Source organism: Lontra canadensis, unplaced genomic scaffold (genome assembly GCF_010015895.1).
Source record: "Lontra canadensis isolate GAN:19392208 unplaced genomic scaffold, GSC_riverotter_1.0 scaffold2, whole genome shotgun sequence".
NCBI classification, from domain to species: domain Eukaryota; kingdom Metazoa; phylum Chordata; class Mammalia; order Carnivora; family Mustelidae; genus Lontra; species Lontra canadensis.
The window spans coordinates 11,263,079-11,281,152 of NW_022630996.1; the positions used below are offsets into that span (position 1 = coordinate 11,263,079).

General features: G+C 41.2%; 1 long non-coding RNA gene across 1 annotated transcript; it reads left to right on the top strand.

The window, feature by feature from the left end:
• Positions 1 to 3,891: 3,891 nt before the first annotated feature.
• Positions 3,892 to 17,124, top strand: LOC116874293. Its single transcript, XR_004383962.1, has 4 exons — positions 3,892 to 3,958; positions 6,502 to 6,675; positions 7,308 to 7,451; positions 16,702 to 17,124. It is a non-coding gene; the product is annotated as an uncharacterized LOC116874293 (long non-coding RNA).
• Positions 17,125 to 18,074: the final 950 nt, after the last annotated feature.

Sequence of the window (18,074 nt, forward strand, 5' to 3'; positions counted from 1 at the left end):
AGACAATCTTGCTGCTGCCTCCTACTCCTGCCCCTCATCAAACCACTTACTTTCACATACCTTCCCTACCCCCCACCATAACTGAGACTTGTCCCATCTTCCAAACTAATGTTCCTGGGATGTTGCTGCCTCCCTTCCTCCGGTGTCTGAAAAGTAGTATCTAATACTCTAGTATAACGACTCATGAACAGGCGAGGAAAATGATAGGATAAAGACCAGTCTAAAAATAAAAACTTCGTTTTCTGCTTCTAAGAACTGAGTAAGAAGTGTGATCAATGATAGAATGTTGAAGTAACGTAAAATAAGGGATACAGAGCCAGAGTTGTTGCGATCAAAAGCTGCCCCTAAATATTGGGTATTCAAATGCCACCCTTCACCAGTCAGATGTTTTCCCTAGTCCAAATCCTCATTGCATGGCTTTGAACAACTCTTAATCTAACTCTAAAGGAATCTAATTCTATAAAAGATAGGCTGGCATATTTGAGGATGGGAAAAAAAGGTTAATCATGTTTCAGATAAATTAAAAAAGGAACAGTTCTTAGGGGAAAAGAAATCCAGAGTTCAGTTCCTTAGAGTCAAAAAAGCTCAATTTTAGAAGTCCGAACATGACTGTATGTAAAAGTACCTTGTGTTCCACCACCTATTACTTTCCCTAAAGCTTTACAGTAACTTTTCCATTTGCGCTCTAAGAGCAACTCTTTACCAGGAGCAAATGCTATCACTTCCTGCTGCTTTCCAGGCACCGTAACCCTGGTCATTCTCCAACTTTACCTCTACCAGCAGCCCCTACTGATCCCTTGTTACACGGGTAGCAAACCATGCATGTAGACCCCTATTCATAGGGAAGAGATCTACATGGGTCAAGAGATGAATGCTTGCCCGGGGCATGTTGCTTGTTCCAGCCTGTGCGGCATCACTGATGAGCCCAACACCCACTCATGACACCTCCTTCTTAACTTTGGTTACTTATTTCCCCCCAGATAATAGCTTTTGTCCACACAAACTATTGCCACCAAATCCCAGAAGTTTGAGTTTTAGAAACCTGAACGTTAGTCCAGGCTCTGCTACTTACTGATGGTGTGATGTTGATCAATTAATTCAAACTTTCTGGACCTCAGGTTCCTTATCCATAAAGACAGGGATAACTGCGGTTCTCCCTAATAAGGGAGACTAAATGAGATTATGGTGAAAAAAAACCCAAACAAAACACTCTGCCGAAGAGTGAGAGGTAGTCTGGGTTGAATGGAGCAGACTAATGAAAACTCGCCCAGACCTCTGGCCACTGAAATTGATCCTACCCTGCTGAGGTATATGTGGAAGTAAAAGCTGGGAATAAAGTAAAATGAGGAGGGGGATACAGAGAAAAAACTAAATTAGGTAGTGGAAGGAGAAATACAACCAAATGTTGTAGGTGCTGGGGGTGTGGAGAGTTGATGGTAAGACACAGCTCTAGAAGTATACCAAATATTAAGCAGTATTCTACAATCCAAATGCTTTAATCAAGTGGCTAAGGTTTCCTCTATGTTTTATAAAGTTTTTTTTTTTTCAGTATTTGTGGCCAAATTTCCGTGTAAGAGTTTTATTATTAAGTAATACTTTTGGTCTTATTTCTCCGTGTAAACATTCTCTCACACCAGATTTCATTCCAAGGATGTTCAAGAGACCTGTTGGTTCAAATATTTGTGTCCTCTGTTCTCTGAGCACCGGACGCACAAAACTGAATGCACAGCTGAATTTAGATGTATCGGTCATTATTTAAAATGAAATATGCCACTTAATCTCAACCAACTGTAGAAGGCAAAAGAGGAAGAGAGACTGGCAGATCTGCCCAAACCCTGGGCAGACTAATAGTTACCTCCGAGTGACATAATAAAGGAGGACATTTTCTGCCACATTATACTCCGTATAATGGTCATTCTGTACAATGATCAGATTTTCTACAATGATCCTTTGGGTGTGGCTTAAAGAGGGGCACAAAAGAACAAATACTACCCTTTGTAGATGGGAACGTTTATTTGCTGACAGATTGGCCCAGAATTTACTGCTATGAGATTTTTGCTTATGTACTTGTCGTGGAGAATGTCTAATCATCTTTATTTTAAAACAGACTTTTAACATAAGCATGGCCCCTCCGAAATAATCTGCTGCAACCTCCGCTTTTTTAAAGGTGCAAAAATTAAGCCAGAGGGTTGAAATGATTTGTTTAAGATTACACAAATAACAACAGCTTCCACACTAAAACCTGGGGATCCTGACTTCCAACTCAGAGCTCCCTCTGCTATACCATTCGCTTGAATTACATTTCTCTAAAGTCCACCACCGTGGGGATTAAGGAGTGCACTTGTGGTGAGCACAGGGTGATGCATGGAAGTGTTGAATCACTACCTCGTACCCCTGAAACAAATATAACACTGCGTGTTAACTAACTAGAATTTAAAAAAAAAACAAAAACAAAACAACAACAACAAAAACTTATAATAAAAGAAAGCCCACCACCATATGAGGGGCATCTATGGTGGATGAGGAAAAAAAAAGATGGATAAAGCCAGGGGCCAGGGGAGCCTCAGGGGAGAGAGTTTTAAACCAAAGTACATGCTGACATGTGTTCTGCTTTCATTACAGAAAACTGTAGTACCTCCTGGTGAAAGATGCCATTCGATTTCCCCCCATCCAGAGGCTGCATTTGGTCAGTTCACGTTCTGGTTACCACTCACAAGCTGTAAAGCCTCCGTCATTTGGAAGGGAGGTGGTAGGGGAAGAGGAGTATAATAAGTTAGCAAACAACTAATTATCCTTTAACTTTCCTTTTTCAAAGTAACTGTGAACTGTACTTCCATGATGCATTTCTCTTGTCCTTCTCTACTCATACAAACCTCATCCCTTTGAATGGAGGAGAAATAGACTTACTTTTTTTTTTTTTTTTTAAATTTTTAGTGATTCTAAGAACCTGTGATTTAGCTCGATTTGAGAGCTATGTGAAACCACTGCAGTTATTCGCCTCCTTCTCCTTCCCTGGCATGCAGGCTTTTTCTATCTACTTAGACGTTTAGGGCCAGGTCTGCCATCGCCCTAAATAGAGTGGCGGTGGCCCTGAAAACACCCGAGTTTGCTTCCAGGACCCCTGCTCCGCCACCCTGAGCCTCAGACGTCCGGGAGAGATCAGTTCATCATTCCCTCCAACTCCTGTTTGTTCTCGCCGTCAAGACACCACGACCAAAGCGCAGTCCTCCTTTCAGCTGACAGATCTGTGCGTCCCAGAAAGGCTTATTCTGAGGAAGGGACCTGAGAGGGACCTGGGGAGTCCGTGAGGGTGGGGGCTCGAGCGGCGGACAAGTGAGCACCAGATTCCCTCCAAAGACGGAATCGGGGGCGTCAAGAACTGGCCTTCCTGCACTCCAAATTAAAACACCACATCACTTAAAAACAGAAAGGTTCGCAACAGCAAAATTCTAAAACAAAACCACTCACCTGCAAAGAGGCCAGCAGCAGCAGCAGCCGCTCCTCAGAGGCGCCGAGGAGCCAGCTCCTCCTACAACTCACCACTGCCGCCGGCATCGACGCTCTTTTCTAGCTCGCGAGCCCAAAGGGGAGGTCCTAGCCCTCTGTGTATTGGAAGGTCCAGCTGTCACTCACTTAAGGCCCCGCCCCACTCCCGGGAACAGGTCGAGGTCTTTTCCGTTTCCTAAATCCCCGGCGGTGGACGGCAAGGCTATGATTGGCTTTCTGAGGAAACGAGCACATGCTTGGACCAGTAAGGAACTGACTTCGACGCCGGTGGGCGGGCTTGGGCCTGGGGAAGTAGGAAAAAACAAAGCCAGGAGCCTTGCCGGGTCCATAGAGGAACCTCAGGCGCTGCGAGAGTTTAAGTCGTGGAAGTGCTAGAAAGCAAAAGTTTCGGGTCGCGGAGGAGATCCCTGCCAGTGTAGAGAAGCGTCCGCGGAATCCAGGAAGTGATGAGGTGATACCTCCTTTTACTCCTGGGAAATTTCAACCCGGGGATGTAGGCGGGAGTTCGCGCAGATGAAAGCTCTTGCTTTCCTTGTGGTTGTCTTAAATCGTCATTAAAGCGAAAGGCTTTAAAGTGCCCGATTTATGGGCAGTCACTCGCCCCCCCTTCTCTTAGTACTTTTATAGGGACTCACCTTAGGCAATTCCCTGACACTGTTTTGGTTGGGAAAGAAAAGTGATAAGTGGATTGCACTTAAAGCTTATAGAACAATTGAAAGGAGAATGGAATGGAATGAGGAGGAGAATTGTAAAAACTTGGAGGCCACAATTACTGAACCAGAGAAACCCATGAAAATACCCGAAGCCTGGCACAAGGCCCTTTTTGCGCATCTAAGTAGGCTTGAACTCTTATCCCACAAGACTCTGAAGCAAGTGTCAGAACTCTTGGTTGGGTGAGAAAAGGAATTGTATGTTTGTCTGACAACGTGGGAGAGCACCCTTCTTGATTTCTAGAAGCTGTCCTACCTAGTGTTTAGTGTCTTTTGAGCTTTTCCTGTTTCATCCCCACAACAAGTTCAGTAGGTTTGTGACCACCAACCATAAACATAAGCATAAGTTTGAAAAGATAATCTTTCCACGTTTTAAACTCTGTGACATCCTGTGTATTGCATTCATTAGTGCTTAAGTGTTTGTTGTTAGTTCATCTCATTTATCTGTCTTAGAGTATAACAGTTCCTCCTGGGATCTCAAAGAACATATCTTCGATTCTGGAAGAGCACAGATCCAAGGCGCGGCAGGTCCCAGCAGGTGATGGGTCCCACCTTCTGATAGTTGGAATTTTTACCTTGCACAAGATCAACTAGAGTCAGGTCAGAGCAACTGGAGGAGGCAGCTTCCAGTCTCAATGCCCAGGAATGTGGCTTCCAAATCCTATACTCTTACTCATTTGTTTTTCCTCTTCTGCCTATCAGATGGGGACAAAGTGAGGGGAAAACTTTTCTACCATAGTGTCACATCAGAGGTCCCTTCTTGGTGCCCATCATCCCTACTCTGGAGGTAAAGACAACCATACATGTGTCAGAGTCTTAGGAGCATTTGACATTTAGGGATACTTACATAGGACTTAAGGACACCTGCCACTGGATTTGGTTTTGTTGTTGTGGATACCCACAGAATGCTAGCTTGTCACATAGAACATTAACAATATCAGACATCACCTGCCTTTTAGAATCTCATTGTACAGGTGAGCAATTTGAAGTTTAAGAGATTTATTCACAGTTACATAGCTGGTTGGGGGCAGAGCTGTGACAAGAACCCAAGGTTACCAATTCATAATTCTGAGAAAATGTCTCCTCTTCCACTGCCTCCACCCCCCCCCAAAAAAGCAATAGTTTTTTGTTTGTTTGTTTACTCAAGATTACTAGTGTTAAAATTAGCTTCCATTAAGGCCAATCAGGAGGAATTTAATTCTGATATAGCAAACAGCATAGATAGGAAAATAACTGTGTCTCAGTTCATTACTTTACTTTCAGCAACTTTTGGTGTAATCCTACTTTCATCCAAGCAAGGAATGAAAATGCAGTAAATTATTACAGCTATGTTGTCTCTTTGTTTTTCTGTTATGTGTGTGTGTTAGTCAGTGTTAACACATGTGGTAATTAAAGATTGGTAGTGGATTGTCTTATTCAGGACCTGAATAAAATACTTTTATGATAGCACACATACCTGGCCCAAATAATTTCACAGCTATTTGTACAGAGGCCCTGGCCTTTGAGGTGGGGTTGAGCTGGTCCACCAAGCATCAAAGCATCTACTGACCTAGGCTATTCTGCCTTTTTCTATCTTGGCAGAGCTATTGTTTCCCTGCCCTACACCCTCCTACTAGCAAACTCCAGAATTCTTTGGCCCCGTAGCCAATGTACAACTGTCTCTTCGTCTTCATGGCTATCGGGTCACATCATAGTCTTGCTTGCTACTAGTATCTAGTGTCCCACCAAAGCCTACCTTCTTCAGATTCAGATTAAAATCTAAATAGGATAGTAGGTTTATGTTTGTCTCCCACCATTGCCCTATTAAGTACAGGTGGCCTCTAGTGAAACCAAAAGCTGAAAATGCTCGCATGAATCAGTCGTGTAAACCAACCAAAGGGACTTTAAAGCCATCTGTCCCTTCATTTCACAAGTGAAAACGCAGAATCCTCCTCTCACAGAGTACTGTGAGGAACAACAGAAGCAATTTTGAAACAGTTTTGTAATCTGTGAAGCACCTGACGTCAGCCATTTTCGAGCACTGGGAACTTGGGCATGACGCTTGACCGCAGCCTACGTCTTTATCTGTGGAATGGGGAGAAGCCCTAAGTGACTAATGTGAAGATTCAGTGCCATAATACAGTGTCTACCTGGTACATAGAAGGGGCTCAATAAATGGTAGTTATCCTGAGCAGTCACAGGAAATGATAAGTGTAAAGTGTTCTAATTATTCAGAAAGACTCTTATTTTAAAAACTCAAGATTAAGTTTGGGCCTTGTGCTTTCTCCCCCTTTCTCTCAAGCAGAGACCTGAACTCATGCAGAGGATACAGGAGGTGACTGTCAGGAGGCAAAGTGGAGAATTACACACAGATCTACCGACTTAGCCAGGAACCACCAGTATTGGGAAGCTTGAACAATGTGCAATTTCCCTATTCTAAGTCTCGACATAGAACATCATCAGGCAGGAAGAGAGCCAGGTTGATTTTTCTTTTTATTCCATTCTCCATTCAGGGTGGGTGGGAACCCAAAACTCTTTAAAAGGTGGGACAAGGGAGAAAGGGAGGAAACTTGTAGATAATCAAGAGGCACCTTGCCCCTATACAAATTCTTTACCTCAGTGCTAAGGGAAAGGCCACATTTCTTTAAAACTCTTGTTTTTCTGTGGGGATGAGCAAAAAGTCACAATTTCTGCCCAGTGGAATCGTTGTTTAATAGCTGTGTCATATTTACATATTATAACTCTATGTTGAAAAAATACTACATTTATCATATAAGGTTTAGAAAAGAAAAAATTTAAAACCCCTGTAACTCTACCACTCAGAATTTATCATTGACAATTATTATTTCCTTCTGTTTTCCCCTATAAATCAATTATTTTAAAAAAAGGAATCTATAATATATATACTATTTTATAGCCACATTTAGTTCATTTATCATAAACATGTCCCCCTGTCATTTAATACTCCTTTTCAATATGTAATTCCATCATGTACATGTGCCTTCCAGTATTATGTCTCACTCTTCAACTCATCTGCTACTCTTGGACATTGAGGGGTTTTCACTTTCTTGAAAAGATTCAGGGATTTAAATGGGCTGCTTCTGTCCCCAGGTGACAAGGTGCTCTGGGAATGTCTGGTGAACCGAAGGGACTGCCTACTGGCCACAGTTCTTTTTCAACAAGGCTAATGATAAAGGTGGCCAGGAATTTTTTTCCTCTCTGCCGGGTGTTGCAGAACCTGAACACTGAGGCCATGTAAGTCTGAAAGTTCCAGGAAGGAGGGTTGCCCTTTGACCCCTGCTTCCCTCACGGTTTCCAGTTCTTTAACCTGAAGAAAAGGAGTTTAAGTGGAAGAAAAGTTGGGGAGGGGGTGGGAGTCAGGTCTCCATTAATAGAACCTTGCCAGACTCCTGGCATTGATATGTCCTTTCTATAGATGAGGAGACTAAGGCTCAGAGAATTTGTCCAAGCCCGCAGAGCTCGTTCGCGAACCAGAGGTTGACTCCCATGCTTGGTTCTGAAATTTGGACTCTCCCCATCCAGCTTCCCACTCTTTCTGAAAACTGATGGATACAACTTCCTTCTTTTCTTTCTCTGTGAGGAATTTGTTGTCAATCTTCTAGGATATATTTGTTATCTACTCCCTAAACAAAACAAAACAAAACAAAACAAAATCCCCCACTGTCCAAGAATTCCTTCCATCTGTGGATTTTCTGAGTTGGCTCACTCTTTGCCAGAAGAATATATCTTCAGGGTTTTTAAAAGAGTTATTTATTTATTTACTGGAGAAAAAGAAAGAGCTCAAGCAGGGGGAAGGGAGGAGGAGCAGAGGGAGAGGGACATGCAGACTCTGTGCAGAGCGCAGAGTCCGATGTGGGACTCAATCCCACAACCCTGAGAGCATGACCTGATCGAACACCAAGAGTCAGATGTTTAACCAACTGAGCCGTCCAGGAGCCCCAGTCTTCAATGTTTGATGAACAGTCAGATGGCTTAGCTTTTTTCCCACATATTGCTTATTTTCTTACGTAAGTGACCTTACTATATACATTGGAAGGTCAGAGTCATAAAAGGAAGGTCTTAAAACTCTGCAACAATTTAACATTATACATAGTCCCTTAGCTTTTGGGAGTTCTGAAGTATGACTGTGCATGTGGATAAGTGTGTGTGTGTATGCATATACGTATATACTTAATATGAAATGTGACTTGAAGTATGATATATATGACATGAAGCATGTGTATAACAATGAGTCTGTTTTTCTGGTTTGGCTCATAAACTGTTTCTGGAGGAAATTCTGAAAAAGGTTTTCCAGAATTGTTTGGAGCCATGAAGCATTCTTGAAATGGGTGTATAACATCCCAATCTGACACTTTTAAGCCAATAATGCTTATTTGGAAGTGTAATTTCTAGAATGTTTTGTTACAGTCTCTTTATACAATCTTACCTAAATCAGTTTCAATCAAGGATACATGTTTTAAAATAACCTTTTTTCCATTCCTCCTCTCCCCCCCCCACCATCCCTACACTATCAACACCCTAACCCAAGCTACCATTACCTCCTGCCTGGAGTTTCTCAGTAGACTCCTAACCAAATTTTCCTGATTCCACTGTTGCTCTCTTTTAGGCAGCCAAGGTGATATGGGTAGAGTATCTTTGTAGTCATATGACAACTAACCTCCCAGCCTGTCTAGTTTAAAACACTGCATTAGTAAATAAATCTTCTTATTGGAGGAAGGTGCCTGGATGGCTCAGTCCATTAAGCCTCTGGCTCTTGATTTCAGTTCAGGTCATGATCTTGGGGTTGTCAGATGGAATCCCAGCCCCTTTCAGGCTCCACACTCAACAAGGAGTCTGCTTGAGATTTCCTCTTTCCCTGTCCTTTGCCCCTAACCCCCTTTCAAATAAATAAATCTTTAAAACAAAACAAAACAAAAAACACTGCACTGGTTTCCCATTGTTCCTAACGTTGGCCTGCCTTCTTTGTCCCTAGGACCACTATGCCTTCGTATGTGTACTTTCCCTCAGTAGAACACTGTTCCCTCCCAACTTAAAGCACAGAACAATAATCCAAGTTTCCTAACTCCCAGGCTGACTCTCTAATGCAAGTATATTACTGGGGACTAATAATTATCCATCAGGAAGAAAATATGATTTGGAGGTTCAAAAGAAGTGTGAGAGTATGGGCTTGGAGCCAGTCTGCCTGTATTCCAATCCTGGCTGTGTTCTGTACTAACCATGCAAACTTGGGCAACTTGTTGAGCATCCTGACCTCATCTCTTCTGTTGTATAATGAGCTCAGTAAAAGTTCCCACCTTATAAAGTGGTATTATTTATGTAAGTTAACACATGGAAAGGAGCCCAATAAATTTTCACTTTAAAAAGTCTCCATGATACATTAAAGACCCAATATTATTTCTTATGTATAGAGTAAAATCAACCTTGCTGATACTCTCTTGTTTTCTTCTGGAGAAAAACAGAGCAAGCAACTGGGAGGCCCTCCTTGGGAAGGTGAAGGCTGGTCCTAGCAGATAACGTTGCAGGGGCCACACTACGGAGAGTAAGGCATATGATTACTTATGAAAACAAGTGCCAGGCCACAGATGCCAGTGTATTGAGATAACATGAAGCTAGAGGTTTTTAAAAATACAGAGGGGGGGAATTACTAAAGAAATCTAAAATGGTATAAAGAAATCACAACAGCAAACATAGAAGCTTATGATAATTTCACTTGTAAACAAGTCTGTTTACGAGTGAAATTATCATAAGCTTCTAAACCAAACCTTGTTATGTAAAGTATCTTTTCCCTGTGTAACAGACTGTTTTTTATTGTTTTGTTAGTCACTATACATCATTAGTTTTTGATGTAGTGTTCCATGATTCATTATTTGCGTATAATACCCAGTACTCATTATAACATGTACCCTCCTTAAAACCCATCACTTACCTACCCCTTACCCCTACCCCCCTCTCCTCTGAAATCCTCAGATTGTTTCCCAGAGTCCATAGTCTCTCATGGTACATCTCCCCCTCTGATTTCTAGCCCCCTTCAGTTTTCCCTTCCTTCCCCTAATGTCCTCCATGCTATTGCTATGTTCCACATAATAGTGAAACCATGTGATAATTGTCTTTCTCTGCTTGACTTATTTCCCTTAGCATAATCCCTTCCAGTTCCATCCATGTTGATGCAAATGGTGGATATTCATCCTTTCTTATGGCTGAGTAATATTCCATTGTATGTATGAACCATATCTTCTTTATCCATCTGTTGAAGAGCATCTCAGCTCCTTTTACAGTTTGGCTGTTGTGGACATTGCTGTAATGAACATTGGGGAGCATGTGGCCTTTCTTTTCACTACATCTGTATCTTTGGGATAAATATTCAGTAGTGTAGTTGCCAGGTCATAGGGTAGCTCTACTTTTAACTTTTTGAGGAACCTCCACACTGTTTTCCAAAGAGGCTGTACCAACTTGTATTCCCACCAACAGTGTACGAGGGTTCCCCTTTCTCCACATCCTCTCCAACATTCGTTGTTTCCTGAGTCGTTAATTTTTGCTGTTCTAACTGGTGTAAGGTGGTATCTCAAGGTGCTTTTGATTTGAATTTCCTTGATGGCTAATGATGTTGAATATTTTTTCACATGTCTGTTAGCCATTTGTATGTCTTCTTTGGAGAAATGTCTGTTCATGTTTTCTGTCCATTTTTTGACTTGATTATTTGTTCTTTGGGTGTTGAGTCTGAGTTCTTTATTGATCTTGGATACCAGCCCTTTATCTGTAATGTCATTTGCAGATATCTTCTCCCATTCTGTGGTTTGCCACACCTTTGCTGTGCGAAGCTATTATCTTGATGAAGTCCCAAAAGTTCATTTTTGCTTTTGTTTCACTTGCCTTTGGAGATGTGTCATGAAAGAAGTTGCTGTGGCCAGTGTCAAAGAGGTTACTGCCTATGTTCTCCTCTAAGATTTTGATGGATTCCTGTCTCACATTGAGGTCTCTCATCCATTTTATCTTTGTGTATGGTGTAAGAGAATGGTCATGTTTCATTCTTCTATACATAGCTGTTCAATTTTCCCAGCACCGTTTACTGAAGAGACTGTCTTTTTCCATTGGATATTTTTTCTTGATTTGTTGAAGATTAGTTGACCATAGAGTCGACGGGCCATTTCTGGAGACTCTATTCTGTTCCATCGATCTATGTATCTGTTTTTGTGCCAATACCATGCTGTCTTGGTGATCACAGCATTTGTAATATAGCATGAAATCAGGCAACATGATGCCCCCAGCTTTGTTTTTGTTTTTCAGCATTCCTCTAGCTATTCAGGTTCTTTTCTGGGTCCATACAAATGTTAGGATTGTTTGTTCCAGCACTTTGAAAAATGCCATTGATATGTTGATTGGGATGGCATTGAAAGCATAAATTCCTCCTGGCAGCATAGACATTTTAACAATGTTTATTCTTTCAATCTTTGAGCATGGGATGTTTTTCCATCTTTTTGTGTCTTCCTCAATTTCTTTGATCAGTGTACTGTAGTTTCTAGAGTATAGATCCTTTACCTCTTTGGTTAGGTTTATTCCTAGGTATCTTATGATTTTGGGTGCTATTGTAAATGGAATCAATTCCCCAATTTCTCTTTCTACAGTTACATTATTAGTATATAGAAAAGCAACTGATTTCTATGCATTGATTTTGTATCCTGCCACATTACTGAATTGCTGTATGAGTTCTAGTAATTTGGGGGTGGAGTCTTTTTGGGTTTTCCACATAAAGTATCATGTCATCTGTGAAGAGAGAGAGTTTGACTTCTTCTTTGCCAATTTGAATACTTTTATTTCTTTTTGTTGCCTAATTGCTGATGCTAGGACTTCTAGTACTATGTTGAACAATAGTGCCAAGAGTGGGCATCCTTGTTGTGTTCCTGATCTTAAGGGAAAAGTCCTCAGCTTTTCCCCATTAAGAATGATTTTCACTGTTGGCTTTTCATAGATGGTTTTTATGAAATTGAGGAATGTTCCCTCTATCCCTATACTCTGAAGAGTTTTAATCAGGAAAGGATGCCGTATTTTGTGAAATGTAACAGACATTTTTGAGGCTACCTGAGGTCCTAGAATTTTTTAAAAGAATGTTTTCTGGTGGCTTCCAGAGCTGTCATTTCTATAGCTACTTCTTTTTTTTTTTTTTAAGATTTTATTTATTATTTATTGGAGGGAGAGAGCAGGAGCAGCGGGTAGAGCAGAGGAGGAGGGAGAAGCAGACTCCACACTGAGCAGGGAGCCTGATGTGGGGCTTGATCCCAAGACCCTGGGATCATGACCCGAGCTGAAGGCAGATGCTTACCACTGAGCCACCCAGGTGACCCTCTGTAGCTACTTCTAAGTGCTGTTTTGTGTCCAGAGAAAAGCTACTTTACCTATAGCTCTGTGACTCCAATGTGAGTGAGACAAAGCTCTTCACATTCCCCATCTGAATCTTCACAGAATCATTACTACTTAAATTTAGAAAATAGCTTGACTGGCTTTGTTTATCATGAGTTTTCAAGTATGGAATAATGAGACTAAGCAATTCGTTATCAGTCTTGTGACCATCAGTCAGTACCAGCAATTGAGCATTGGTCTGTTTATGCCAGTTGAGTACCATAACTAGTCCCTGACATCATCTCTCAGTGAGCTGTCAGATAAGAGAAACAGGGAAATCACCTGTTGCTAACCACAGGATGTAAAAGTTTGCAAAAAAGGTTATTCTGTAAACTAGCTATGATTTATAAGGTGAATAATGGCAAAGGCACCAATGCTGATGATTTTTGACATGCTGAAACTTGGGATTACTGTGATCCATGATTACTCAGTGCCAGTGGAAGCAGAGAATTGCAATGCCGAATGACCTACATGTCTTCTTCTTTGAAACTCTAAGCAAGTGTGTAAAGACCAGGCATCTATATCTGCTAAAATTTCCCTTGTGTTGAAAATTATGTTTTTAAATTTTATTTCTTTTATTATTTTTTTGTCTTTTCAATCTTTTAAAAAATTTTTAAAATTTATTTTCAATGTTCCAGAATTCATTGTTTATGCACCACACACAGTGCTCCGTGTAGTACATGCATAATACCCACCACCAGTCTCACCCAACCCCCCCCCCAAAACCCTCAGTTTGTTTCTGAGTCCACAGTCTCTCATGGTTCATCTCCTGCTCCAATTTCCCCCAACTCACTTCTCCTCTCTATCTCCCCATGTCCTCTGTTTTATTCCTTATGCTCCACAAATAAGCGGAATCATATGATAATTGACTCTCTGCTTGACTTATTTCACTCAACATAATCTCTTCCAGTCCCGTCCATGTTGCTACAAAAGTTGGGTATTCATCCTTTCTGATGGAGGCATAATACTCCATAGTGTATATGGACCACGTCTTCCTTATCCATTTGTCTGTTGAAGGGCATCTTGGTTCTTTCCACAGTTTGGCAACTATGGCCATTGCTGCTATGAACACTGGGGTATAGATGGCCCTTCTTTTCTCTACATCTGTATCTTTGGGGTAAATACCCAATAGTGCAATTGCAGGGTCATAGAGTAGCTCTATTTTTAGTTTCTTAAGGAATCTCCACACTGTTTTCCAAAGTGGCTGCACCAACTTGCATTCCCACCAACAGTGTAAGAGGGTTCCCCTTTCTCCACATCTTCTCCAACATATGTTGTTTACTGTCTTGTTAATTTTGGCCATTCTCACTGGTGTAAGGTGGCATCTCAGTGTGGTTTTGATTTGAATCTCCCTGATGGCTAATGATGATAAACATTTTTTTATGTGTCTGTTAGCCATTTATATGTCTTCTTTGGAGAAGTGTCTGTTCATATCTTCTGCCCATTTTTTGATGTGATTATCTGTTTTGTGTGTGTTGAGTTTGAGGAGTTCTTTATAGATCTTGGATATCAGCCCTTTGTCTGTTCTTTATAGATCTTGGATATCAGCACTTTGTCATTTGTGAATATCTTCTCCCATTCCGTGGGTTGCCTTTTTGTTTTGTCAACTGTTTCCTTTACTGTGCGAAGCTTTTGATCTTGATGAAGTCCCAGAAGTTCATTTTTGCTTTTGTTTCCTTTGCCTTTGGAGACACATCTTGAAAGAAGTTGCTGTGGCTGGTGTTGAAGAGGTTATGGCCTATGTTCTCCTCTAGGATTTTGATAGATTCCTGCCTCCTGTTGAGGTCTTTTATCCATTTTGAGTTTATCTTTGTGTATGGTGTAAGAGAATGGTTGAGTTTCATTCTTCTATACATAGCTGTCCAATTTTCCCAGCTCCATTTAGAAGAGACTGTCTTTTTTCCACTGTTTATTTTTTCCTGCTTTGTCGAAGATTATTTGACCATAAAGTTGAGGGTTCATATCTGGGCTCTCTACTCTGTTCCACTGGTCTATGTGTCTGTTTGTGCCAGTGCCATGCTGTTTTCGTGATGACAGCTTTGTAGTAAAGCTTAAAATCAGGCAACATGATGCCCCAGTTTTGTTTTTCTTTTTCAACATTTCCTTAGCAATTCGGGGTCTCTTCTGGTTCCACACAAATTTTAGGATCTTGTTTTTTAAATTATTGGTTGTTGTTTTTTTTCTAGAGAGAGAGAGCACTCATGCAAGAGCAGGGTGGGAGGGGAGAGGGGCAGAGGGAGAGGGAGAGAGAGAATCCCAAGCAAGTTCCACACCCAGTGCAGAGTTTGGCCCCGGGCTCCATCCACAACCCTGAGATCATGAGCTGAGCCAAAATCAAGAATGGGATGCTTAACCAACTGAGCTACGCAGGTGTTGCCCTGAAAAGTATTTTTAAGTCTAATAGGAAAGATCCTGTGTTCTTAGCTCCAACCCCAATAATATTAGGCAAAATATTAATAACAGACCAACTTTTAACAAAGTATTATAGAAAAGTTATATTTTTTAGTGTCCCAAAGGGTAAATTTAACAAATATATGCATACTTTATTATATTAGGTATATAATATATAAATATATATATTCCTCTTTACTTAAACTCCTATATTTCCTTATGCTATCTTTCTGCCTTCTCTAAAAATAGAGGAGAAAGAAGTGCAAAAAAGGAAAAGGAAAAATGAAAAAACAGTAAAAACTTTAGAAATGCACAGGATCTGTTCTCAACCTGCTAATCAAAGCCAAACGTAACCAATTATTCATTAAATGTCTCCTAATGTTTAGGAAATTGTGGTAGGGGGGCGCCTGGGTGGCTCAGTGGGTTAAGCCTCTGCCTTTGGCTCAGGTCCTGAGATCGAGCCCCCCTTGGGCTGTCTGCTCAGTGGGGACCCTGCTTCCCCCTCTCTCTCTCTGCCTGCCTCTCTGCCTACTTGTGATCTCTGTCTGTCAAATAAATAAATAAAATATTAAAGAAAAAAAAAAAAGAAATTGTGGTAGGGGGTGCCTAGGTGGCACCCAGGATTAAGCGTCTGCCTTCAGCTCAGGTCATGATCTCAGAGTCTGAGGATGGAGTCCCCTGTCAGGTTCCTTGCTCAGCAGGGAGTCTGCTTCTCCCTCTGCCCCTTGCCCTGCTTGTGTGCACTCACTCTCTCTCTCTCTCTCTTTGTCAAAAATAAATTAATTAAAAATTTTTTTAAAGTTAGGAAAAAAAAGAGATTGTGGTAAGAATTTTGAATAAATTGAGTTAACAATGCTTTTAGTGCCTACCATGAACTGTGGTAGGAGCAAGAGGTTTAAATCTAAATGAAGCATTTTCCTTGTCCTTAAGGAGCATGGCCCAGTAGGAGAGAGACCCAACTCATGCCTTTTAAATTATAGCCCAACAAATATATATGCCAGTGCAATTACTGAGGTGTTTTGGTGGAAGGCTAGGGGATGCTTACATGTGTGTAGGGCAGGCTCTGGGGGAGCAAAGAAGTTGGCAGTTGGCCCGAGTGCCCTGCAGTATGTAATCCCTCGTTAGTCATTCCTTGTCTTTCACAACCTTGATGTGTTTGAAGAGTACAGATGATTTTGTCAAATGTCTCTCAGTTTGAGTTGCCTGATGTTTACTTACAACTGACCTGGGGTGATGCACGTTCGGTGAGAATACCACGGAGTACTGTGTTCTTCTCATACGGGGTTCGGGATGTTGATGTATCTTATGATCAGTGGTATTAACCTTGATCACTTGCTTTAAGGTGGTTTCTGCCAAGTTTCTCCACTTAAAGTTACTGAATTTCCTTTGTAATTAATAAATATCTTGGGGCAGATATTTTGAAATGATGCAAACTTTATTTCTCCACAAACTCTGACCCACTAACTTTGTCATCTATGGATGGAGCTTGTCTGCAAGCATTATTATTGTGGGTGTTTCATGGTAATTTTATATTTTTCTCTTTCCTTTTATACTTATTCACTCACATTCTACTGTAAGGAGGAGCTACCCCATCTTTCCCACTTACTTAATTAATTACTTTTATCAGTATGGACTCATGGATATTTATTATGTTTATAGATTAAACTCTAACGCTGTGGTAATTTATCTTGCTGTCCAGATTGTTCCAGCTTTGACACATGTTCTTACTTTCTGGTGCCACAAGACATTCCAGGTTCTTCTCACATGTTACCCGTCCAGGCCCTGGAATCAACTATTTCTGCAAGGAGCTCTGATTCCTGTCTTACTTAGAGTGGTGTTTGGAAACCAAGATCTGAGCACAAGATGTGACACTGGCTAAAATTTCTGACAATTACAAGTTGATGAAAATTCAGAGTAATTGGAATTCATATGCTTATGGGAATTTGTACAGTTGGTGTGGAAAACAATTTAGCATTAGCTAAATACCAGTAATTCCACTGGAAAAACTCTTGCCCGTGTGCAACAGGAGTGCGCACAACTTTGTTCAAAACAGCACAAAAATGAGATAACCAATGGCCATCGGTCAGAAGAAAGATGAATAAAGTGTGTTATATTCATCAAGCAGAATCCTTTAAAGCAGTGGAAATGAAATAGAGCTACACACACCAACATGAGTGACTCTCAGACACATAATACTGCCCCAAAATGAGTATCTGCAGTATGACTCCATTTACTTAAAATCCATCCACGTGCAAAATGACACAAGGTGGGCATTTGTAGGGATGCACAAATGATCAGATGATAAAGCTGAAAAGAAAAGGGAATGATAGCTACAAAATCCAGGATAGTGGTTACAGGTAGGAGGTGGGAGGCAGTGGCCTTCAGAGGTATTGGTCATATCATTTCTTAAGCTGAAAGATGGGTTAATGGACACTCATTTCATTTAGGCAGGCATATATGTGTGAAATATTACATAATGAAGGTGGGGAGGATCTGGAGGTAAGGAAGGAAAAAGAAGAGAGGAGGAAAAGAAAGGATGGAGGGAAGGAAAGAAAAAAAAGCATTCCTGTATGTGGTGTCTTAAGATCTAGTTATTGGTAGTTCAAATTCTGACATAAAATATCTGTTTGGCTTTGGACGAATCACTATACTTCTCTGAGACTCGGTTTTCACACCAGTTAAATGGGAACGATGTACTTTGCCCTCTGTGCTTCCCTGTGTTATTGCGAGGACAGAATGAAATACTTGTACCGATAGAATAATACTTCAAAAAAGTAGCGAAGTCTTCAAAAACATAAAAGAAAAAAATTGGGGCGCCTGAGTGGCTCAGTGCGTTAAGCGTTGGCCTTAGGTTCAGGTCATGATAAATCACTAAAGAAACTGCAATCTGGTTCTACTCAGCCTGAAGGAAGGTAGAAGAGTAGACAATGTTCATGTACATTGAGTCTTTACCCCTTTAAAACCTACCCCGGGGCACCTGGGTGGCTCAGTGGGTTAAGCCTCTGCCTTCAGCTCGGGTCATGATCTTGGGGTCCTGGGATAGAGCACCGTGTTGGGCTTTCTGCTTGGTGG